Source organism: Anas platyrhynchos, chromosome 2 (genome assembly GCF_047663525.1).
Source record: "Anas platyrhynchos isolate ZD024472 breed Pekin duck chromosome 2, IASCAAS_PekinDuck_T2T, whole genome shotgun sequence".
Lineage (NCBI taxonomy): Eukaryota > Metazoa > Chordata > Aves > Anseriformes > Anatidae > Anas > Anas platyrhynchos.
Window position 1 is genome coordinate 31689686 of NC_092588.1, and position 26144 is coordinate 31715829.

At 35.9% G+C, this 26144-nt stretch overlaps 1 long non-coding RNA gene across 7 annotated transcripts in view; it reads left to right on the forward strand.

Annotated features, from left to right (window-relative positions):
* LOC106019202 (uncharacterized) overlaps positions 1-26144 on the forward strand; it is a 55472-nt gene that overhangs the window by 21078 nt on the left and 8250 nt on the right. The window contains exons 4-6 of one of the 7 annotated variants that reach the window (XR_011807456.1): positions 819-864; positions 19198-19242; positions 23518-23591. This is a non-coding gene — a long non-coding RNA (uncharacterized lncRNA). The other 6 variants (XR_005263133.2, XR_005263136.2, XR_005263134.2 and 3 more) reach the window with 6 other exon arrangements.

Genomic DNA, 26144 nt, shown 5'->3' on the forward strand with positions numbered 1-26144 from the left:
GTTACATAAACTTCATGGTGCATCTGCAGTAGAATAAGAATATGAAACTCATTGGTTGTTGCATATTGCTATAATATACCCATAGACAGCAAAATGTTTTAGGCTATATTTCTTTAAATATTAAGCTGTTTTAACAGCTCTTGAAGGGAAGCTGGATTATTTTGATGAAAATGTTGTTCAGTTCTGGCTAATCTGTGTAAGAACATTGTGAAGAAAATTTAGAGAAAGTAGAAGCATGTGAAGCAGAAGGCTGTGTCCTTGCTGGTGAACATGAGGAGGGAAAATATTATGCTCATATATAAAACATATTTCCTGGTAGTACTTCTGATGAAATCATCATTATGGAACAGACTTATGATGATTGTTAGTTATTTATAATGCAAACTCATACTGTGTTGTAAGCATGGCAGGTTTGTTAATTTTTTTTTCTAGACTAACTGATGTTTTTTTTTTTTTTTTTTTTAAGATGGCAGATATACAGAGATAATAGGATATCTCTTTCTTTGTTCTGCCTCAATAACAGTTCAATTGCCTTTTTGCCTAGGGAGCTAGAGTATCGTCTTGGTCGTTTGACTTGTATCTTCAGCATGTCCATGCAGCGCAGCACATTTTTGCTTCTTGGTTATTAAGACAGGCCATAAAAATCAATTTTAAATAGTGACTTAAGAAGTGCATCCTCGTAAATAAAGAAGAATTTGTAGCCTTAGTCATCTTTGACGATTAAAATATATGGTTGCATAACATAAAATGATATTAAATATTCACTCTAAGTGCTTTATTCTGATATTTCTGTACTTATACAAGTTTTCTTTTCCTAGGTACCTCTTTAATGCTGAAATGGCCATGCTAATTGTGAACTATGCGGTAAGAAGGTCCTTCTAAAATATTCAGTAACTTATTTACTGGAATTTAAGAGGCCACGTACTTCAAAGATTCTTTGCCTGTAATCACATGCACAAACACTGAAAATATTGCCAGCTCAAGATTCAGCACAGTAGCAGCAGTGCTGAAGAAGTCCCCACCATTAGGCAAGGTACAGAATTGGGCTGGTGACCTGTGATGGGTCAAGAGAACTCACTCACCAGGATTTGCTCACGGTTATGCTTCTGGCAACTGACATTTCCATTTTACTCAAAGCTTCTATCTCTGTGTCATTAGACAAAGCCCCATGAGTGGTGGCAGAGCAAACTGTAGTCTTCATTCTCAAATTTGAAGTGGAAAAATTATTTACATGACTACACTGCAGAACCTGTTGTTCAAAAGATCATTACCTGTTACCCATTGTTTTAAACCATTAAGTTTTCCAAAAGCTCTATAAAGAAAAAGGACATTAATTTAGAATGGTCTTGTTTTGTTTTATTTTTTGTTTCTTATTGAATGATCTGATTTCTGTCCTACCAGAGGAATGTCAAAGATGGGACGTTTCTATCATTGCTTACAGTGAAGAATTGCTTAAAGGGACTGTCAGAGATTGTAAAATACACGTAAATCTCTGACTTTCCTTGAGAATTTTATAATCTAAAGAACTACTTTTAATTGGTTACAATTTCAGAGTTTATTTTGTAAGAAAAATACTGATTCACACAAAGACTACTCCTTTACTCTTTTATCAGACTTTCAACTGAGCCTTTTTTTTGTTTTTATTTGTTTGTTTGTTTGTTTTATGTTATAGTTATGAATTCAGACAAATGTTTAATTGTTTAATGTTGCTCTGTTCCACCCCACCCCCCCAATTCCAATTTTTGATATGTTTTCCTGAATGAGAGCTTGAATTTAGTGACAATTAGTTTAGTTCCCAGAGATTTATTTTCATCAGGAATAATGCTCTGTACCAAGATGTGTGAATGAAGATGTTAAGGGGAAGCACAAATAACATTTTTTTTTTCCATTCAGAGAAGAAGCAGTAAGAAGTCAAGGCTATTCAACAGAAACAAATTAATGCAGCCTGGAAAAGTCTTTATTTTCTAAACAGTAAGAGAATTTCAGAAACAGTAAGGATACAAAAAAAAAAAAGCATACAAATAAAAAAAATAAATGACTTAATTTTCTTAAAAATATTTGGAACTGAAAAAAGAACTTCAAAAAACCCCACCGACATTTCATAACAAATAAAATTTTGCAGGGGAAAAGAGTTGCTTGACATGACGTTGAGGGCAAACTGAAGGACTTGTCCCAGGGGCTGTTCATGCTGCTATTGCAAAAGTGTGTAGGGCACACAATAATCTTAGTTGCCCTATTAGTAAATACAATTTGATAATGCCTGTTTCTGTCTAGTGTTCTGTGGTCTTATATGTTTCATAATACAGTCGAAAAGTTTGTCACAGTGTACTTAGAAGTTGCCTGTTATACTTAAAGTTTTTGAGATAAAAGATGATTTGGACTACACATCTTGAAAGAACATGTTCCTTAAGGTGGTGATGGCAGCTTTAAGTTTCTTTGGGGTGTTTTTTTTTTTGTTTTGTTTTGTTTTGTTTTGTTTTGTTTTGTTTGTTTGCTTGTTTTTAACTGTTTAATAGGCCAATATATTCTCTCATATCATACCAATATATATGTCTCTTAAGACTGACAGGAGGATTGCTGTGAATAAAAAAGCCTCCTTCAGGAGATCCCGTGATCAGCAGAACTTTGTCAGCTTCTCAAAAACATACTTAGCATTAGTATGGCACATATTTATATTTCAGCTTCTAAACTTTCAGGCATATCTATGTTCAGAAAACATCTCAAGAGTGTTTGTTAAATTATCATTTAACATTTAACCATCACTGGAAGACCCTTTACCTTTAAAGTAATTCTGATTGAGTCAAGTAATGTGTAAATGACATGGCTTTTCCCCATAAATAAGCAGGCTGATGTTTTTGAGTGCAGCATGAAAAATAATTTTTGTTGGTATTGATAAATATTGATAAATATCACAGCCTTAAAGAGATTACCCAGAAAAGGTAAATTGAGATAAATTAGGTGTATCTTATTTCCAAGTGTCTGTCAGAAGTGTGCTTCTGAAGTGATTCTCCTGACTGTCCCCACATACTGTACTCCTTTCAACATTGCGTTAATGTTGTCTCATTATGCAGGAATTGGCTTCCTTTTGGACAAAACTAAACTGAGATGTACTCTCTGGGAGCTCACACAAGCACACCATTTTCAAACAGTAAAAAATTTTCTCTACAGAAAATATTAGAAGTACTGATGATGGCTACTCTCAAAATATGCATGGAGTAGTGTGCCTGAGATTTCTTCTCTTGCATATCCTAAGCCATGGCCTAGGCTTGCCCCAAGTGTTTTTTCATGTTTTTACAATGCAGCCCTGAAATATCTTCTGGCCTCAAACACAGGTCTGAGTTTACGAGGTTATAGACATTAACATTTTTTTCATCGATGTTTGAAACTTTCAGCATTCAGGCTAGGAAAAACAACTAATCAAAAACAGACTTGAAATGGTTTATCAGAACATCAGAATTAGGAATACAGTATTTTACTTTCTAGATTATCAATGAAGTAACAAAGATGTCCTTTACCTGCTGCTTTGCCAGTAGTAGGCACCAGCTCACAACTGAAGTGCAGGTGTGTGAAACGTCTGTCATAGCACCAACACATGTTTGCCAGACGCCACCAAATGTGGCCCTACACAACAATAAGAAATTGTACTTATTAGATGAGACAAAGGGATGTTTTAGGATTGTTGGTAAGGTAAAAATTAAAATAGAAAATAACCCATGGGAATAAACTTTCATGTATTATCTGTTTTTAATTAAATCCAGAGTGGTTCAGATTTTTAGGAGGATCTCTTGGGCTCATGCTTTAATTGTGAAAACGGCTAATTTCTGTATAGTTTAATTACGTTACTATTTCAAGTTACTATAACTGTAGTACTTACATAAGTTCAGGAAGCAGAATTTCATTCCATCTGGTGATTACTTATTTACTTACATTAATCATACAGTCAGAAAACACAGAATTAAAAAAAAAAAAAAAAGTAACTACTGAAAACTTGATTGAACATACTAGAGAAATTAATGTGACTAAATGTGTCCATATGGAGTCTCAAAATTTTAACACACTTCAAAAAATTAATGTAGGAAACAAACAGGGAGCTACAAATACTGTGATTTCCCCAAGAAACCTAATTTTTTTTTCCATTTGCTACTAATTGAACTGGTTTATATATCAAGAATAGATATATATAAAGCTGCTTTTGGAGTTATTTACATTCAATTATTTTTCAATTCTTGTACTGTGTATACTTACTGAGATTGAAACTGTTTACTTTCACTCCACTGTGAATCTCTAAGACAAGTTAAATACTTAAGAGGACCTATTATGTTAACTTAGGGATTAAAAAAAAGAAGTGTTTCCACTTGGCCATATGAGGTCCTGCAGCAAAATATTTTCAGGCATGTTCATGGTGCATGACTCACCTGATGAAGAAGTATGTTAAACCTTTTAGAGGTTGGTCACTTTCCAGGTCATGAGTCTACCCTTCTCATGTCTTTAAAACTCACAAATATGACCTACAGATCATTACCCTCTAATAGATAGTTACTCAGGAGTCAACAAGCTGACCTCTATACAGTGTAACATGACCATCCTGTCTTCTGTCCTAGACAAGGAAGCCATTTTGTGTTTCTAATAATTTTGTTGGGCACTAATATACTGAAACTCAGAGTGATTTCTACTGGCACAAAGTATCAGATTACATCACAAACAGTGTTTTTGCTGTATGGTGTATGGTTACAGAAATTTAGACTACACAAGCAACAGGTTGCAATGCTATGCTTTTAAAACTCCAGTGGTATGTGAGTGTGCACATGTGCACACCAGATCACTAGTTATTGCAGCAAAGGCAGTCACTGCTTCTGCTATATATTTTCTCGACTGATAGTTTTTTTTTTTTTTTTTTTTTTTTTTTTGAGGTTGTCATATGGTATAACACTTTTACTAGTTGACTCCTCCTACTTTTCTTCAAACCACATCCTGATTTTTGGCCTCAGAAACCAAACATATGCACAGCTTGCAGAACAACACATGATATTGTTTCTGTATAACATCATACCAGCTGGGATATAAATTCTTACAGACAATTTTATGCGAATGAAAAATACCTACATTAAGACATTTTCCATAGCTATGCAATACATACCACAGTAGAGCATATGGTCTAGAGTCAGAGATCCTCACATATAACAAAAGCCCCAAGTCAGGCCTCAGATCTTCAGACAATGTAATTTTTAATATATCGTTCTATATTTTTTTTTCTGTTCCTTACTTTTTGTATTGTGTTTTGAATTTCTGGAATCTAACATCAGCTAGTTTGCTGCAAGGTTGAAGACTCTAACATTTTATCTATTTGATTTCTATTTGATTTATCTGGTATTGAGCCCAATAAAGTTATTATTTAACTAAAAACAGCAAGGATTTGGTGAAATTCTGACATGTATCATGATTTGAAGATATACCAATAGCAAGAATTGATCATTTTGGGGCAATTTATTTCAACATTTATTTTTGCTGTTAGAAAACTGTTCTATATCTGATATGTCAGTCTTCAGCTTCCAGACCCTTTTTTTTTCCAAATTTTTCATGGGTGGGGTGGTTGCTGCATTATTCTCCCTTCAGGATAAAGAAGCTTTGCATAGAATGTCTCTCATCTATAAACTTTAAACTCCCAGTCTTTTTTTTTTTTTTTTTTTTTTTTTTTTTTCTTTCAATAATCAGATTGAGTTTATACATTCACAGAAAAGAATTTTCTTCTGCTCTCAAATTATGCAACCTATTATTATTATTTTTTTTTTTCTCTTCTACTATTCCCATTAAAATATGGACAGCAGATCTATGGGAAATATTCCAACAATTGCATCAGGATTTAAGGATTATATTAGCTCTGTTCATGCAGCTTCACAGTGGGAGCTCATGTTGAGTTGCTGGTCGACTATGGCCCATAAATCGTTGCAGAGTGGAGGAATTCTGAGGCACTGTACCCCAGTTTTTGGGGGTGAAATTCCTTTCTAATGATGCGTAACTTTACATTTGTCTCCTCTAAAATGCTTTTTTAAAAAAAAAAAAAAAATATTTATTTATTTTTAAGGGGTTTACCTTGTCAAGGGATCTCTTCTTCCTGGATCTTATCATCATGTAACACTTAACTAACTTTTCTGTCATACTCAGATCCTTAGAATGCTAATTTTGGTATGAACCTTCATAACACAGCTGGGAATACTGAATAGCATTGGGCCTAGTGCTGATTCTTAATAGATACCCTTAGAAACAAGCCAGTAACAGTTTTCTTTATATCTTCTGATGGCCTACGGAACAAATTTTAATCAATTGAAATTGTGAACATTGATGTTATATATGTATTTTTTTTCGTTAATAAAAATATCATATAACAAATTTTCATTGTACTTTTATCAATTAAACAAATGGAAGATGCTGATCCCTAAAACAGGTGAAAAAAAAATTGTTTGACCACTTAGAAAACATGAAAATATTAATTCTCCAGGAATTAATATTCTTTAATTCGCTCTGCACATGTAACTTCATTTCACTTTTGCAAAACAGCTCATATAAAAATAATACAGTTCATCTTCAGAACTGGAGGGATTCTGATTTGTCTGACATATTCATCTTAACGTGTGGTTTTTTGAATTTACTGAAATTGCCTTTAAGAAGCTTACAAAACTGGTGCTAGATGCTGGTGCATGCACTTTCTTCAGTTATTTTAAACGTTTTGCTAACAGTTTATTTGTCAGATGGGTAAGGTATACTTCATAATTTGCCTCCAAATATAAAACTCATAAAATTGGAAAAACTAATTCTTAACCTGTGCTTTGGCATACATACCTTGTATTCATTTCTGTCAGTAAAAGATATCACTGAATCTGTTATGCTGACAGATAAATGTACATCCACAGTCCTCTCAAAGCTTTACTAATATCTTGGCTTCCCCTCTCCTATCTTCCCAAACTCCTCACCATCATCCTGGTATCCGAGGGAGTTGAGTAATTCAAGTTGTGCTTGAAAGGTGTCTGTGTTTTTGAAAGCAAAGGGAAGGAAAGTGATAAGCTTTGAAGGGAGGAGGCTCATGTAAAATGTCTCTCTCTCTCTTTTTTTTTTTTTAATCCTTCTCACTTCCAAAATAGCGTTCTGGTGAAGTTTGTTAATAAGAAGTTTCTAACCAGTTTATTCTTATTTTAAACAAATCTAAACTTTTTGAATTTATTGGACTTCTCTATTTTTGTATAGGCTGAATATCAGAGCACAATAATAATTACAAGTCATTCTCTTTATCCTCTTTGTGCACTGCCAATCTGCAAAGGTGTCTCATTTCACACATCATTTGCAATGTCCTATGGTAATACCACATATTTTGGGGAATAGCTCTTGAATCATTAATCTCCATTTTGGGATGTGTAGTTCCAGATTCTGGACCCAGTTCGGTAATTACTCTGTGTGCTGAAGTCAATGGGCTAGCAAGACTTTGTTAGTTCCTGAGAGAAAGAGAGTACAGGTAACTTCATGCTAAACCACAGTACTGTAGGATTTCCTAGCCCTACAGCCAGAATGCACTGGCCACAGCCCAAAACAGACAAGCAAGTTACCCTGTTTGTCTGCAATGACGCATAGGTCACTGTAACAGGTTGGAATTTTGGATTTGGGGGATATTGTGGATGGTCTTTCCACATGGTGGAGTGAAAGCAAGTTATTCTGACTGTCCTATTCCAGGCAAGACAGAACAAAGGAGCACTGTTAGTTCCTACTGACGCAAAGCAGCCACAAGTCAACAGAGAGCCAGATCCAACTTCGACACAGAGACAGCTTGTGAAATTGAAAAACAGGAACAAAACAAAAAGTACTATATGTGTCTGTGAAACCTTATCAACTCTGGCAGAGATATTTATTGCTCACTGATGACTGAGAATCTCGTCTTGCCCAGGGACTAGTTGCGAGTTAGTAATGGAGTAAAAATGTGGGGTGATCAGAGAATGACAGTCTATCACTGATTGCTCTGATGTCACGCTTTGGGAACAGCAGCCAGAAATGTGCAACTCATTCTGCCTTTAGAATCAAAGGCACCTAATTACAATCTCATTTTGTTAAAATACAGCACTAATGACTTGCTTGTGCAGTAGCTGGATACCATATCAACTGCCATAAGCTAAGTTTTTCCATTTTAACAATCCTGGTTACAGTATCTGACTGCCTGTACATAAACATTTGCCAGTTGTTGCTGTGTGTCATTGTGGAGGAGATGGAGCAGTTTCCTCTAGGCTGTAAAATCAAGAGGAGTCACTGGCAGATAAACTTTGTGCTAAGGTGTCCTACCTCACTTTAGAACTGTTTTGACTGATTCATAAATACTGGTCTTTTGAAAATAAAACTATGTTTGCTCAGGTCAGTTTATTCTGTGGCACATCAACAGAGGTTAAACCCTGTTCCCTTTTGTCCTCCTCCCAGTTATTATTAGTGTATGTATGTATTTATTTATTTATTTTTCCTGGTACTCAGCTGTTTTACTTTAGAATTCCTTCATAACTGTGTTGCTTCTGCATGTTTGGTACAAGTTAGACATCATCTTCCAAAACTATATATATATATATATATATATATATATGCTTATTTTCAGAAATCTCACTACTTACAAAGTCTTAGCTTAGGTTACTTCTGTTATCTTCCAAGCATCCTGCTGACAGCAACTGTGTTGTTAAATATCAAGGGTACCTTGCTTTGCTTCCTACATATGGCTTTCCTTCAACAAATCCCAAATTAAACTTGCACATGGGTGACATGCATTGACATCTGATGATATTCCATGAAATTCTCTTCAGAAAATTTTAATCTGTTAATTATAGCAAAGTCTATACTATTACATATTTATCTGAAAAGAGCTCTCTGAAAGTACAGAAATGTGGTTAGCTTTCTAAGTAACTGTGTTTTGGCACACGTCAGGGACAGACTTTATACTAAATCACATTTTTCACATGACATTAGATGGCTCCAGAGTTTGATATGTTTGGTTTTCCTCTACATGTCTGATGCAATCTATTACATGTGTAACTCTATTTCTGAGTACGTTCTTTCTCCAAATGTGAATTGCAATAATTCTTTCACTATGGCTGGTGCTGTGACAGTGCCTATCGTTCTAAATCTATATAACTGGCATTTTCTCCAAGTGCTTAGCACTTGTCTCCTCAGAGCTCTGCCAGTTGTTTTCAATTGCCTTTCATATGAAGGTGTGTTACTATAAGCTGTTGTGTCAAAAATCAGATAGGATCTTAAATAAACCAATGTATGTATCAAGCTATTCATATTCAAGCGGTATTCAGAGTCCATCAAGAGGAGAACAAGGTGTGTAATTATTATTATTTATAAGAAGCATGGAGGGCAGCCAGAAGAGTTAAGCAGGAACCCTTCCAAGTATATATCCTGAAGAACCAGAAGGGGCAGTAATAAAACTAAACTTCTTCCTGTAAAGAGAAAGATTGTTGGAAGGATGAACTCATTAGCTAGGTGCTGATGGCATTCTCTACTTCATTCTTATTACTTCCGGGCCATGACTCTGTTTTAACTACATTCCAGATCAGAACACTACCTGGGAACATTAGTTAGCTAAAAAAGAAACCAGTAAAACAGTTATGGTCCCAATGTCAATATGAAAATCAGGACCATGATCTTTTAACTGCTCCAGTAAAAAGTTACGTCACTTGTAATTTCTGCTTCTTGGAGGTGCCAAGAAGAGCTCTCCACAAGTCCATGATCAGTTCTGCTGGATTACAAAATCAAGAAAATTCTCTGATGAGTGTAATTTCCATATGTTGTCTGGGGAGTGATATAGTCAAGTCAGTCCATGCTGCTACAGTCTCTGCTAAATTCTGATCTGGGTACAGGCTTATTTGTACCACTTGGCACCAGTTCTTAAGTTGTTTTCCAGTTGTGTGTAATCAGTGTGCTGCATATTAGTAATGTCTCCTCCTTCCCTAACCCTCAGCATCATGGACTGCAGGGAGAATAAGGTAGCAGTTGGATATGCCAACTCCATAGTTGAGTCTGCTGGTGACTGGCTAGTGGAGAGATTCTCTAGGCTCTGTCCTAGGGACCAGTAAACTGAACAAGGACAAGCTGTAGCAGACGGTCTGTTTTATTCCTCCCAACATTACAAATTAAAACAAGAATATGAAGAACCCATATGACTTCATCCTTCAGACCACAAGTGAAGCTGAGTCAGCAAGTGGTGAAGAAAACTACATGTACTTATAGTGAACGAGTAATTATTTCTTTTTCATGACATGTTTGTAGCTAATCAACTCAAATAGCTGCCTATCTAATAAATACAAGCTGCATACAAGGCTGCCAAAAAAGTGCATTTGAATGGTATGTTTGGCAGTGCTGAGCAACTCTCAAAGCATATTAGATGCTTACTGTTTGAGTCAATAGGCTAAGATCTGAGTAAGATTAAACAATATATTTTGATTTTTTTTTTTTTCCTTTCATAGTATATGCTGCTTTTATTCAAACTCAAGTTTAGTTCCACTGATTTCAGTAAAGGTAGTGGTGGAACCCAACAGAACCCAAAGCTAGCACTTAACTATTTATTTTCATGTGTTTGAATTACGTTACTAAGCTTTTATTTGTCTCTTCCTTCTTTCTTTCTTCATATATATATAATCTATCTATCTATCTATCTATCTATCTATTTTTTTTTCTCCTCAGGAGTAATTAAACATTCAGGATTTTCTCATGAAACAAAACTGAACAGAACTAAAAAATTATCTTTAACTTTCTTTAACAGAGAAAAGACATTCCCTCACAAATTTTAGGGATACCAGATGGATTCCATCTGAATACCTTTCAGACTGCAATTCACAAGAATGTATGTATACATTGAAGTTACACTCTAAGTACAACCTCTGAAGTTTTTTTTTTTGTTAACTGTATAACTGTGTGTCCATTTGATATACTTCACTGAAGTGTCAGACTTCAATATCAATATATATTTCTTACATAATTTAAGAAGAAGAAAAAAATGTATTGCACAAAACACACAATAATAAAGTAGATTATGATTTCAAAGGAGATTTTAAGGAGAGTGTAATTTCAAAACTACCTTTTCTCCCATTTCATATGGATTACCTATTTACTACCTTTAAGAATGTGCCATAGACATATTGAAGTCTGAATACCTTTCCTTTAATTACTTTATACTTCTCCCTCCACTGCTCCCCTCAGGAACTTTACAGAAGTGGAGGTAGCTAGGCACAAAGGTTCAGAGAACAAAACTGGGAAACGTAAATACTAAAGATATTAACTCCTAATGATTTTCATCACATAGATTTATCCATATAAGTCCCATTAAAATTAAAGGGAATAATGTGACTCAACCCTTTGCATATTGAACACTTTCCTTACTGTATTGAAAAGACTAGTTTCTAGTCCCTAAACAAAATGACAAGGTGCAATGACAATATATCATTTAAACTTCACATTCATTTAGTGTATGACAGACTTTTGAAGAAACAAATCTATAAAAGCAACTTCTGCATCAGAAGTCAAAAGTCCCAGAGAAAGCTTAATTAATATCACCAATTTTAGTACAGTTTTCATCATAATGGTAAAACAGACTATTGTATTTGAAATTTACCCTTTAACTACACAATTTTGAACATAAATAGCTGCAAGGAATGCAAAAAATGAAGCATTTTTCAGAACAAGGCTTTAAGCTTGGTCTTACTTTTTAATCATTTAACCTTATTTTAAATGACAGCCTATTAATAGGCCATTAATATACCCATTATTTTAAAATGAGATTTCAAGGAAAGGTAGACTTGAATTACCTTAGTGGGTAATATTAGTGGTAAAGGGACAGTTTGACCAGATAATCTTGGTTGGTTTTCCAACCTTAATGACTTTGTGATTCTATGAATAAGCTACAGTAAAAACAGACAGAAACTGATGACTTTAAAAGAAATAATGCTATAAGAAATATGTATGATGTTATGCACAAGAAATTTGAAAACAAAGGCCATAATTTACCTTTGAATTATATATATATATACATATAGTGTTTATATATTATTTATATTACAGAATCACAGAATATTCTAGGTTGGAGGAGACCTACAAGATCACTGAGTCCAACCTCTGACCTAACACTAACCAGTCCTCCACTAAACCATATCACTAAACTCTACATCTTTTAAAGACCTTCAGGGATGGTGACTCCACCACTTCCCTGGGCAGCCCATTCCAATGTCTAACAACCCTTTCGGCAAAGAAGTTTTTCCTAATATCCAATCTAAACTTCCCTGGCACAACTTTAGTCCACTCCCCCTTGACCTGTTGCCAGGCACATGGGAGAACAGACCAATCCCCACCTCTCTACAGACTCCTTTAAGGTACCTGTAGAGAGCAATAACGTTGCCCCTGAGCCTCCTTTTCTCCAGGCTGAACAAACCCGGCTCCCTCAGCCGCTCCTCATAGGACTTGTTCTCCAGGCCCCTCACCAGCTTCGTCACCCTTCTCTGGACTCCTTCGAGCACATCGATGTCCTTCTTGTAGCGAGGGGCCCAAAACTGAACACAGTACTCGAGGTGCAGCCTCACCAGAGCCGAGTACAGGGGGACAATCATTTCCTTGGACCTGCTGGCCACACTGCTTCTTATAGAAGCCAGGATGCCATTGGCCTTCTTGGCCACCTGAGCACACTGCTGGGTCATATTCAGCCGACTATCAACCAATACTCCCAGGTCCTTCTCCGCCAGGCAGCTTTCCAACCATTCCTCTCCCAGCCTGTAGCTCTGCTTGGGGTTGTTGCGCAACGGGTACAGGACCTGGCACTTGGCCTTGTTGAACTTCATACAGCTGGCCTCGGCCCATCGGTCCAGCCTATCCAGATCCTCCTGCAGAGCCTTCCTACCCTCGAGCAGATTGACACATGCATCTAACTTGCTGTCCTCTGCAAACTTACTGAGGGTGCACTTGATCCTCTCATCCAGATCATTGATAAAGATATTAAAGGGGACTGGCCCCAGTACTGAGCCCTGGGGGATGCCACTAGTGACCGGCCTCCAACTGGATTTGACTCCATTCACCACAACTCTTTGGGCCCAGCTACACAGCCAGTTTTTAACCAAATGAAGTGTGCGCCAGTCCAAGCCAAGAGCAGCTAGTTTCTTGAGGAGAATTCTGTTGGAAACAGTGTCAAAAGCCTTACTGAAGTCAAGGTAGACCACATCCACAGCCTTTTCCTCATCCACCCAGTTTGTCACTTTATCATAGAAGGAGATCAGGTTCGTCAAGCAGGACCTGCCTTTCATAAGCCCGTGCTGATTGGGCCTGATAGCCTGCTTGCCCTGCATGTGCCACGTGATGACACTCAAGATAATCTGCTCCATGAGGTTCCCTGGCACTGAGGTCAAACTAGCAGGCCTATAATTCCCTGGGGTCTACCATCTGGCCCTTCTTGTAGATGGGTGTCATGTTTGCTAGCTGCCAGTCGATTGGGGTCCCCCCCGATAGCCAGGACTGCTGATAAATAATGGAAAGTGGCTTGCCCAGCTCCTCTGCCCGTTCTCTCAGTACCCTTGGGTGGATCCCATCTCGCCCCATCAACTTGCTGTCCAAGTGCTGCAGCAGGTCGCCAAACATTTCTTGGTGGATAATGAGGGCCACATTCTTCTCCCCATCCCCTTACACCAGCTCAGGGTACTGGGTATCCAGAGAACAACCGGTATTGCCGCTAAAGACTGAGGCGAAGAAGGCATTAAGCACCTCCACCTTTTCCTCATCTCTTGTAACTAAGTTTCCCCCCTCATTTAGTAAAGGATGGAGATTCTCCTTAGTACTCCTTTTTCTGTTGATGTATTTATAAATTTTTTTTTGTTATCTTTAACGGCAGCAGCCAGATTGAGCTCCAGATGCATCAGGAAGTTATCTTCCACACTGTCCAGAAACCTTCTAGACTGTTTTCTCTGGTCTGTGTTGTGCTTCCAGGATATGTCTGTGAAGTTGAAGTCCCCCCACGAGAACAAGCGCTGATGATTTCACAGCTTCTGTCAGCTGCCTGTAGAATTCCTCATCCATCTCCTCATCCTGGTTCAGTGGCCTATAACAGACCCCCAGCAGGATGCTTGTCTTGTTGGCCTTCCTGCTGATCCTAACCCATAGGGACTCAACCATATCATTCCCAGCCTCAAGTTCCACAACATCAAAAAACTCTCTGATATAAAGAGCCACACCACCACCCCTTCTGTGCTGCCTGTCCCTTCTGAAGAGCCTATAGCCAGACATAGAAGCACTCCAGTCATTAGATTGGTCCTACCAAGTTTCCGTGATGGCAACCAAGTCATAACCTGCTGCACGATGGCTTCCAGCTCCTCTTGTTTGTTGCCCATGCTGCATGCATTAGTGTAGATCCACTTCAGTTGGGCCATTGCCTTCTCCCCCAGCCTTGCCATTGTTCCCCCTGGCACACCTCCTAGCACACAAGCCTTATTTCAGCCCTTCTTACCTAGTTTAAAGCCCTCTCAATGAGCCTTGCCACCTCCTGGGCTAGGATCCGTAATATTATATATATATATGTATATATATTATATATATACATATATTATGTATATATATATAATATATATATATAATCCATAATATTATATATATGTATATATATATATATATACATATATATATATATGTATATATATACAGTATTTAAAAGTCCACTATTTTAATAGAAAGCTATGTAAGCATGAGGACGTTCAAACAATGTAGTGGAATAAATGGATCTTCTAGAGTGTCCATATGTCACATGGAGACTGACAAGAGGCTCCAAATACTGCCCAAATTTGTAAAATATCCTGATTCCTTCCTTTTCTCCTTTCTCTTCCCTTTTTTCCTCCACCTTGTGCCTTCTGCCTTTACATACCACTCACTGCTAACTCTTGTGAAGATGTGGGTTTCCTCATGTGTCAGTAATCTCTGGGAAAGCTCTCCAGTTGAACAATCTTCAGGAAAGATGTAATTTATTAAGAAGTAAGGAATATGTTTCTTAAATTTATGCTACAAGATAAACTGAAAAAGATAATCAATGTTCTTCCAGTACAGTATAAGAGTTACAGTATCGACCTTTGGGAAATTTAAATTTGATGCCTTCATTTTCACTTGTACAATAAGTCAGTGAATGTAAAGTAGTTGTTATGGATTAAGGTCCCCCATTGCCAGGATGTGTACTGTTCTCACAAAAGCTGCAGTATGTGGTACTTACAGACTATAATTACCTGATTAAAAATATTTTTTCTGTGTTACTCTAAGACTTTTATTCAAGTTCTTCAAAAGATTTTACAGATATTAATTACAGAACTTTAGTTCTTGTGTGTAGCTAAAATAGATAAACAGGTAGATAAACAGTGACCGCTTGACACCCATGGGACTAATTTTCTGTGGATTTCATGTGGGTAGCATAGGAGAAAGGGCAGCAGTGTTACATTTCTCGTAGTAGGGCATAGGAACAATATATTATATTTTATTGCATGAATTGATATGCAACAAAAAACTTGAGAGGAAACTTCAGCACAGTAAGAAGTTGAGATATGTCTTGAGCATAAAATCTCATTCATAAAACACTGTTTATTAAGATCTGAAAAAAAAAAAGGTAATTTTCTCTCATTTAACAGATAACAGCATCAACTACACAGAATTCAATAACTTTTTTTTTTCTTTTTTTTTTTTTTTTTCTTTTTTTTAACACAGGAAAGGCTATTACTTCTTACCATCTTCAGCAATAGTTTCTTATTTTTCCATAGTTTTAATGGATCCTAAATATAGGATCAACTGCCATGAACTTCTGTTGTCCTCACTACTCAGATGAAACTCAGATGAAACTACTTGGCTATTGCAACTTCACATCTGTTTTATCATTATCACAAACAATATATATGTGGTGGTTTATCAGTGCTGCCAGGAAGTTGTTAGTGCAGCTATTATTTTCACAGTACTTTGAATAGATAAACACAACAGAAATATTTCTTATTATTGCTATTATTGTTTTCAGTGATTTCACTGAGTGGGTTCTCTGCTTTGAGACACAAATAAGCACAGATGGACTTACTCGGTTCTGCTATTCTAGAAATTACTTGGAACATGGGAGAGACTTTGGTTTGTTCTGTTTGTTAGATATGCATTTTCTTGGTATATTTTTTACTTCTACCAATTCCCAGATGCTGTGTTATAGACTGGTTTTCAATAATCAGAAAGGATGCTCACACAAAGTATTGCTGTCGAAAGCAGAAACAAAAATTTTACTTACCAATTTGAGACATTTTACAAATAAATTAATTACTATAATAACAGTAAAATCAAGCACAATACCTTATTTGTTTGACATTGAGGACCGTTCTAAGTTATGTATTAGCATACCTTCAATTTTTATTGAGATTTTTTTTTTAAACATCATTAAACATTTCTGAAAAAAATCAATGTTTAAACATCTCTTGGTCTTCATGATCAAGAAAACAAAATTAAAACACAGATAAAAATAAAAATATAATCAGGACTTTGAATCTAGTTTTTGGGCATTAACCCTGAATGTTTACTAATTATGCCCCTAAGTAACACCTCAGGGCCAAATAAGTTAAGTGGGGGAAACATCTGAAGAAAAATAATTATTCTGCTTAAAAAAAAAATAGAAAATTGTTCATTCAATTAAAAAATCCTTAATAAAAGTCCATACTTGAGTTCAAGTTGCCCACGGGAAGGTCTAATTCATGCTGGTCATTAATGAAAGCTTTATGTGACTATTAGGCAAAAACTAACAAACTACCCTAGCAACCTTAGTAATGCTTGCTAACATATATAATAAACAAAAGCTGGATACTTGGAATGCATTCTGAATTCTTCTGTTAGAAAATTATTATTATTATTATTATTATTATTATTATTATTATTATTATTATTATTATTATTATTATTATTATTATTTAATGTTAATAGGTTTAAAAGCTATTTTAGCTACTATAGTTTCAGGTACTTTTACAATTGTATGTATGTTCTTAAATGTTGTACTGAAATTTCTTTCTTTTGCAGATGACAAGTTTACTGTTTGATTAAATGTGAGCCAATGTTTGGCAATAAGTTGGCCAATGTAATACTTTGTTCAATGCATTTAGTATGAAGATAATATTTTATAAACTGGAACCTATATCAAGCATTTGTATAATATAAATCAAATTAATGTCCAGGACTAGTTTTAAAAAAAAAACAAACACTAGTGAATGAAGATGATTAAAGTCTTTAAAGAAACAAAAATGGTTGGTGAAAATTAATAATTTTAAGAGCATACATATTGTTTTTTGCAACACTTCAACATCTACAACATTTCAGAGCTTCACACATAAAGATAAAAAAAGCATTATAATTCCTATTTGGAAAGAAAAAAAATCATAGCATTCTAAGTTCCTTCCCATATCACTTAAAAATGAAGATTTACAAGACTTAGTTAAAGCCCTATAGTATGATAGTACTAGAATGAGGGAGAAAAACAAGCTTTTTTAATTTGGAGCTGTATATTACCCCACGGATCACAGCTATCCTCATGTAAACCAAATTCCAAAATAGACTTACAGTCAAATAAAAACATTTCCAGTTTTGCCAGAAGATTGAACTTGTTTGCAGTGTTGCAAGGATGTTTTCTTAGATTATCCTTAAAAATGACTGTATAGCTTTGTTTATTACATAATTCTACCAAATTAACATAATTGTTTAGAGCGGTCACTGTAAGCCATTGAAAAGTTACATGACCATCAATTTTTCCATTGGTGACTTAACTTTATCAACACAGTTAGTAAAAGATTTATTCATTTTGACTTCTTTTTACAACAGTGGTAGCATGCCCATTGATTTCACTTAGAGACATCAACACCACAAACATAAAAACTTCCCAAAGAAGTAAAAAGTAAAGTAAAAAATTCAAACCTCATCAACTTTAACTTATAGCATGAAAAACTCTAAAGTCAGAGTAAGGTTAAAGATTTTGGTCGTAGCCAGTAATACTTCTGTTGCTTTTAAACATCATTTTACTTTTGCCGGGATATGACCCAGGATGTGAACACTGAAACTCTGCTAATCTAGAACAGTCATCCCTGTCATTACAGGGTGGTACTCTTTTCTCTCTTTTTCCTTCCTTCCTTCCTTCCTTCCTTCCTTCCTTCCTTCCTTCCTTCCTTCCTTCCTTCCTTCCTTCCTTCCTTCCTTCCTTCCTTCCTTCCTTCCTTCCTTCCTTCCTTCCCTCCCTCCCTCCCTCCCTCCCTCCCTCCCTCCCTCCCTCCCTCCCTCCCTCCCTCCCTCCTTCCTTCCTTCCTTCCTTCCTTCCTTCCTTCCTTCCTTCCTTCCTTCCTTCCTTCCTTCCTTCCTTCCTTCCTTCCTTCCTTCCTTCCTTCCTTCCTTCCTTCTTCTCCTTTTCTCCTTTCTCACTTTCTCTCCTTCTTTCTTGTTCTCTGTCTTTTTTTGTCTCTCTCTTTCTCTTTCCCCCTCCCCCCCCCCCCCCCCCCCCCCATTTATTTTCTTTATTTGCTGTCCACGTTTTTTAGGGGAAGTTTCCTGTTCTTCACATATATTTGTGGACTGTCTTTTAAGTTCATCTGCTCTGGCATTGCTATGTTGCTTCCAGTTTGATTTATTCAAACCAGTACTCAGAGTGATATTGCATTCTTCCTGCTATGGTTAAGATCATGGTATAGGAGCCCTAAAGTCTTCTGGGAACACTGCAACCACTGTTCCTGTGGCCACACAGATGCTAGTACTTTTACTGTGTCTTGGTGTATTCTGTAGCAGCTAGAATCCAAAATGGTCTCTGCAAGTTTATGTTCTGAAATATATAAAACCTCTATAATATTAATTTTATTATTTTGTAAACCTCGTTATTCCCAGGTTACCAAGTCCTTGCAAAAGACAATACTGCATGATTCTTCCAACAGTCACAATGTTGCTCTTAAAACATGCAGTGCCTGAGATAGTTGGCATAGCCCTACAAGTTCTGCAAGCTCCCAGCAATCTACCTCATGAAGACATAACAGTAATTTGCACTTTTCTAAAAGTAAAATGTGGGAATGGATGCTCACATACGGTATACTTGACTCTGTGTTCCCTAACAGTGAGGCAACAGCCTCAAGAAATGAAAAAAAAAAAAAAATCTAAGTCTTTATTTACTTTTTACAGTGGATTATAGGCAGATGGACTACAGAGAAATGACATTATACACTGGTAAGATTCAACGAAGATACAATTTCTTCTATAATCTGCCATGACAGATTGAAAATTCCAGGTCTTAATTGCTTACTATATATAATTTCACTTCCCCCAATCTAAAAAGTATACAGTCCAATAGCAGCAGAAAATACAACATTATCAGAGAAGTTTATTTCCCTAAAAAAAAATAAAATCAGTTAACATAAACCATGAATAAAAATAAATAAATATCTAAAAATCTTTTTAAAAAATCTTTAAAAATAAATATCTAAATTATATTTTCCAAGATTGACCTGAATTTAGGAGTTCATAGTGTGCTCCTTAGTCAGGAAAGCAAGGCAATCACTTAAAAATAGCATACTTCACTAGCAAGTCCATATTGTATTTGTACTTCAGAAAGAAAAATGATAAGTAGACCTCTGAACGTTGCCCGTAGATTCTTTGAAATCACCATACTCTGTCCTTTTCTTCATGTTTTGCATACTTCATTTTGTATTTATACTCATCTATCTGTAGTCTAATGGTTGAGGATTTAAAAGAAATGTGAGTTCGAAACTCTCTTTATGTACACTGTACTTCAGATTTTCTACCATTTCCAAACAAAGGATGTTCAGCTGTACTCTTTCCCTTTCAGAACAGGGCCTTTTAATTTCCATTATTCCTTTATGCTGGATTGAAAATTATTTCTGCTTTTACATTTATTCTTCCTTTTGTTGGCTTACTTGACTTTCCACACCCTCCCTATTCCTATAGTCATAAGGACAAAGAATGCTCTTAATAGTATTGAAAAACCCTGAATTCCACTAGTTTGAATACTTCATTTTTGGCATAACATGAGCCTCGTCCTTCTCCATCCCAGGAGCAAGAATTCTGCAATGCTTCTAAACACAGATCTTTTCTGTGGCAATGAAGTCTTCTCTGCATCCAAGATATCAAACTGTCAGGCTGTTGTTTTGAAAGACAGAATAGAGGAAATACATCTGATTTAAATAAATTAGGTTGTTTGAACATGCCTAAAGCAATAGTGGAAATATGTCAGTGTTTTCCTGCCTCTTAATGCAAGTCCAACTCAGTTGATTGGGCAAAAAATTTTCAAGATGCCTCTTCATTCATTCATGCATAGTTAGAAAGAGAGGAAATTATTGCAGGATATTGTTTGCATTATAATCTAGATATGAAAGTCTTTCTGTGGTTGCAGTCCACCTTGAAATTGCAGTAGTTTGTACAGATTCATCACTAGTCCTCTTTGGTACACAGCTACCAAAATCTAAATATCAAGGAATTTTTTATATTATCTTGGACTTCATTTCTTCGGAAGTCTTAACATATTTTATTTGCAAGTACTAAGTTTAAGCTATAAGGTTTAATTAAAAGTGTATATTTTACTGTTACTGATGTCTTCTTCACTATATTTATACAAATAAATTAATCTAAAAAGTTTTGTATGTGCTTATTAAAGTGCTTGTCCATTGGCTGAAAATAGTTTTTTTACTGCAGGATATTAACTGAACACGTATGTCCAAATCAGCTGTTCCCACTGAACTTGGGTTTAAAGAAGTTTTACTGAATTCCTTCAATATAGCATGATGAGACTGGCAATGTATTTAAGCCATCCAATTTATCAGTTTCAGTTTAAAGGGAGGTGTTACAGCAAACATTTCTGGCAACAGCTTTGTAAGAATTTGTGCAGAAGAAAAGGAAGAAATCCCTGACTATTGGAACCAAATTCAACATGTAATTTCTTTGTAAACTTCTTGAGCTTGATGTCAAATGCAGATAGTTTTTATTTCTCATCTGCACTACTGCAGAACTTTACAATACTTGTATTTAAAAGCATTCTGCAATTTTCCACCTCAGTTCATTTTTATTTATTTAGTTTTCATTGTTAGTTTTCTTTAGCTTAAATAGCTCTCCTCCTGGCATATAATGTATTTACAAAGAATATCTGTATTCTTTCAGATTCCATTTTGCAAAACTAAAGAAGCTGCTTTTCATGTTTCACCTGAGCTTCTACATCTCTTTCTGTTTATCTGCAGTATTTCTGATTTGAATGCAGCTATCTTGCAACAGAATTGTATGTACTGTTTCATATGCAGTCTTGCCAAGACCTTGTGCAAGTGGTACTCTTTACTAGTACCGGAAAACATCCCAGCACATCCTAAGATTACGTTTTCCTTTTTCATGGCAGCTTCCTACTAGAGGTGATAATCATCATGTGACTGACTGATTAAACCCCATTCTTTCTCCTCCTGCACTATTTCTAACTGATGAGCTCCCAGCTTATAGCAGAAATTCTTGTTATTAGTCCCTGAGTGCATGACCTTACACTTTGTACTATTAAATTTCATCTTGCTTCTATTACTACAGTTGTCAAGGTCATCTAATTCTTCCTGTATGATATTCCTGTTCTCCTCTATATTGAGAACTCCTCCAAAGTTTTGGCATCGGCAAATTTCATTAACATAGGTCTAATATTTGTTTCAAAGCCGTTAATGAAGATATCAAATAACACTAAGGACTATCTTTGAGGAACTCACCCAGGGATTCACAAACTGATACACTTCCTTTCAACAGAAGTTATATTTGTCTTTTGTTTAAGCCATTTCTTCAATGTTACTATTCTTGTCCTAATACCTAGTTTAACTGGTAGTTCCCCATGTAGAACTGCAGTGAAGTTAGGATACATTGGATCAGTTTCACTGCAGAGAAAAAATTATAAACAAGATGTAGAAATGTGACCTAAAGAAGACAATTCAATCAAACAAGGCCTGCATATCATTCACACTGTTTGTAATGTCAGCTAGGAGAAGACAAAATCTCACTGTTTATACAAGCACTAAATCTACCAAGAAACATCCAGTGAAAAATAGAAAATCAGCAAGTAGAAATAACATTAAAAAATGGTTTGCAAATAATAAAACCTTTGCATATAGCCAATGAGTGGTAAGGTACATCTTGATATAAGTATATTCTTGTATCTAAGCAATACTGCTTTACATTCACTGTGTAAAGCATCATTATTTAAGCAATAATGATACAATGGTCCACTATCAGTTGGTTGTTCAGTTAATGAAGTGCCTGAGGTGAAGGCAACTGCTTTACTTACCCACCATGAGGTTATATTAAGAAACAAGCATTCATCTTGATCACGGCACCAATTCAGCATCTACTAAATTGACAGCTCTATCTGAGAATAAGTTTCTATCACAAAGAAAGTGGCATCTGCTGCCATTTGACAAGTATATTCCATTCCCTACCTAGATTTAACAGCTGAAACTCCTCTACTGCACAGTATATCAGCTCCCTTGCTTTATAGCAACAAAATGTATTGATATTATCAGCAATTTTTTTATTATTATTATTATTTTTTTAGTATTGATAGTATCAGCAATGTTTGTAGTAGTTAATTTCAAAAATAAATTTGACTTAGTGATGATTAAGCCCCTTCACCGACTGTTGCTTCTTATATCTGAATATCTTTTTAGGCTAATTTTAATAACTGTGATCACTTCAGTGGTTTGGCTAAGACCACGGACCCAAGAGCAGTGGTGTCTCCACCAAACTGATATGATAGTGAATGATGTCAGAGGAAGGTGGTATCCCAGGAGCAGGGAGAAGTTAACTCTAGTTTGCTGATCTTTTCCCTTCCACCAGGCCAAAAACAGTTGTGTAGAAGCACTTTAAACTTGGATAACCTGGATGTTCATAAACTATCTACTGAAGAAGAGAGTGCCACGGATATGAAAAACTCATAGGAGAGGATAGCACCAAAGGAGCTCACCCTCCTGATGCATTTATGAATAAATCAGGAAAGTTATGAGGGGAACTAACTAACTAACTAACTAAATAAATAAAAGTGGCCTACAAAGTCTTTTGTGTTTTCAAAAATCTATTCCTCAATTAAAAAATAAATAAATAAAAAAAATTAAATCCATGTTACAGTGTCCTTATTTTTCCATCACATTGGCCAGAAAGGCCAATGACCTTAGCTGGGTGAAGCTGTGGGGATATCATCTAGAAGTAACTTAAAGGTTAGGAATTTTCTGTTAGTGTGCAGGGGGCACTCAACACTTTGGTGTGCGGGGTCAGGATACACTGGATAGTATAGCTTGCAACAGAGATTACATACTGTTTGATAATTTAAATTACATTTCAGTTTGTGCCACAGATTTTCCTCTAGGTCTGCTCTTCTACCTTTGATGAATTTTATACAATATTAGAAATAATTAATTAAAAATTGATATACAGTAGGCTGAAAATGTTGTGCATTTAAACTTCTCTACACCACAGGACTCAGCCAAACCCCGAGTGGAATTAGAACAGCTTTGCTCTACTTCACTGATTGAAAGCTGGTTCTAACAATGGTAAGTTTTGAATGAAAATTGTTAAATTTGATCAACTTCTGCATCAAAAGCATGTCCTACATCTGATTAATCTTAAGGAAGATATTTGTTTCTTGAAGATTGTTTTTGTTCTCATCTTTTATCATATACTGATCACCTTGCCCACTTCTACTAATTACCAAGGTCAAAGTTTCTTTGGATCTGGCAGAATGTATATATATATATTTCCTACTGACAAAAACAGCTAAAACATACAAAGCTAGGCTGAAATTTTATTTAAACAAAGCTAGCCCTTGTATGAACTCCTTACTTGCTCAGACAATGGACTAAGTAATGTTACCTTAACTGCTCACCTATTTTAAGACTGCTACAACTGTGAAGGCCATTTTAATTTTCAGAAAGACTTTTTGTCACATTCCCACATTCATTCTAATGCATCTTCTCCAGAACATGCTTTTGAATGACTTTCTCAAAACTTTTTAAAACTTACATGAAAATGTTGTCTATCTCAAGCACAAGAAGTACAAGGACTGATTTTAGGCATAACAAACGGCACTTGATAGATGCCCAATGGAATTAATATGGGATAACTTTTCATAGAGACAAATACCAGGAGGAGAGGTCATTATATTGTGCTATTGGCTTTCCATTATGGGCCTTCACATTTTCCCCAGATGTTCTATGTTGAGCCCAGTAACTTCTGTGTGGTTAAAGCACATCTTCTAGAAAAGGAATCTGTCTTGATCAATAGACATTAAAAGATAAAACTGATCATACTCTTTTATAACTTGTTCTAGTGGTTAACTGCTCATGGTTATCATGTGGCTTAGTTCAGCTTCCAGTCATTAGTTCTTGTTATCCCTTTCTTTGCCTGATTAAAGAGCACTTCAGTATTCAGTGAGAGTACTTTCACAGTTACCTCTCAATGAAGACAACACTCAATCTTTTCAATACACTAAAAAAACAAGCTCTTAAAATCTCTCACTGTAGGCATTTTATCCAACCTTGAATTGTTTTATTGTTCTTTATTACAACATTCCCAAATTCCCCCCCAAAATTAAAAACAAACAAAAAAAAAAAAACAAAAAACAAAAAACAAATCAACCAAAACCAACAACAAGAAAAAAATACCCCCAAAAACAACTTTCCAAAATCCAAGTCTCTAAACTGTGGGCAAAAGAAATAGACAAATTATTTTCTTATCTGTATCATAATTGCCAAATAAAAATACAAAAATTCCAAATCCTGCTTCTTTCTTGCTTATTTCAGTTGCTGTTTTTCTCTCCACTTTGATATCTCCCTCCTCAGTCAATGCCTTCCCAGACTAAGATTCCTATCCTGAAGGGCTGGTCTGAACCTTTTTCTTCCATGCATGGTTTTGCAATTGACTGAGTTGCAACTTTTTTTTTTCTTTCCCAAATGATCTCATTTTACCAACAATTCAGAGCACAATGTATGGTTCTGTTGTCCTCATTATTATTTACTGATTCTCTAATCTTTCTGCCACCCACAAATTTTCTAAGAATGATTTATGTTTATGTTTTAACTCATGGGTGAAAATGTTGAGTAACACTGAGTCTAATGTTGATCCCCGAGGAGCCTCCTAAGATCACTTCCATTTGATGATGATTTAGCACTGACTAACTCTTTTTTGAGATCATTCACTTAAGTTCCACATTCATTTACATTGTGGTCTATTGAAACTGAATTGTGTTATCAGTGATCTGAAAAAGGACTTTAGAAGTATGCTGGTTACAGTGGCAGGAATTCTAAGCATTCATTGGAAAAGAATGAAATCCAGGTAGTTGCCCCAGGTGTTTTGTAATACACTCCCCTCATGTGTCAGATGAAAACATTCCTACAGTATGTCAAGTACTTCAACATTAATGTAGATGGTGTCATTTCATATCTATGAAGACATTAGATATACTTATCTATTTAAAAAAAATCTAGAAATATTAAAATGCTGCACAAAAAATAATAATAATAAAATAACCCTCCAAATTTTATTTTTCATTGTAGTTCTTATCTATTTCTAGTGTAGCTGTGTGGCTTGTCCCAGTCAATGCTTTGGAAATTCATGCACCACACACTGCACAGAATGCCATAGAATCATAGAATCATTAAGGTCAGAAAAGATATTCAAGATTATCTGGTCCAACTGTCACACTACTACCAGCGTCACCCCACTAAACTAAGTGCCAGGTCCAAGCTTTCCTTAAACACCCCCAGGGACAGTGACACCACCACTTCCCTGGGCAACCCATTCCAACGCATGACTACTCTGTCTGAGAAATGTCTCCTAATCTCCAAACTAAACCTCCACTGGCACAACTTGAAGCCATTTCCTCTAGTTCTACCACTAGTTACGTACGAGAAGAGGCTGAACCTCAGCTCCCCACAACTTCCTTTCAGGTAGTTGTAAAGAGCAATTATGTATTCCTGGATCCTCCTCTTCCCCAGACTAAACAACACCAATTCCCTCAGATGTTCCTCAGAGGACTTGTGTGGCATGCCCTTCACCAGCTTTGTAGCCCTTCTCTGGATATACTCCAGCCCAAAACTGAACACAGT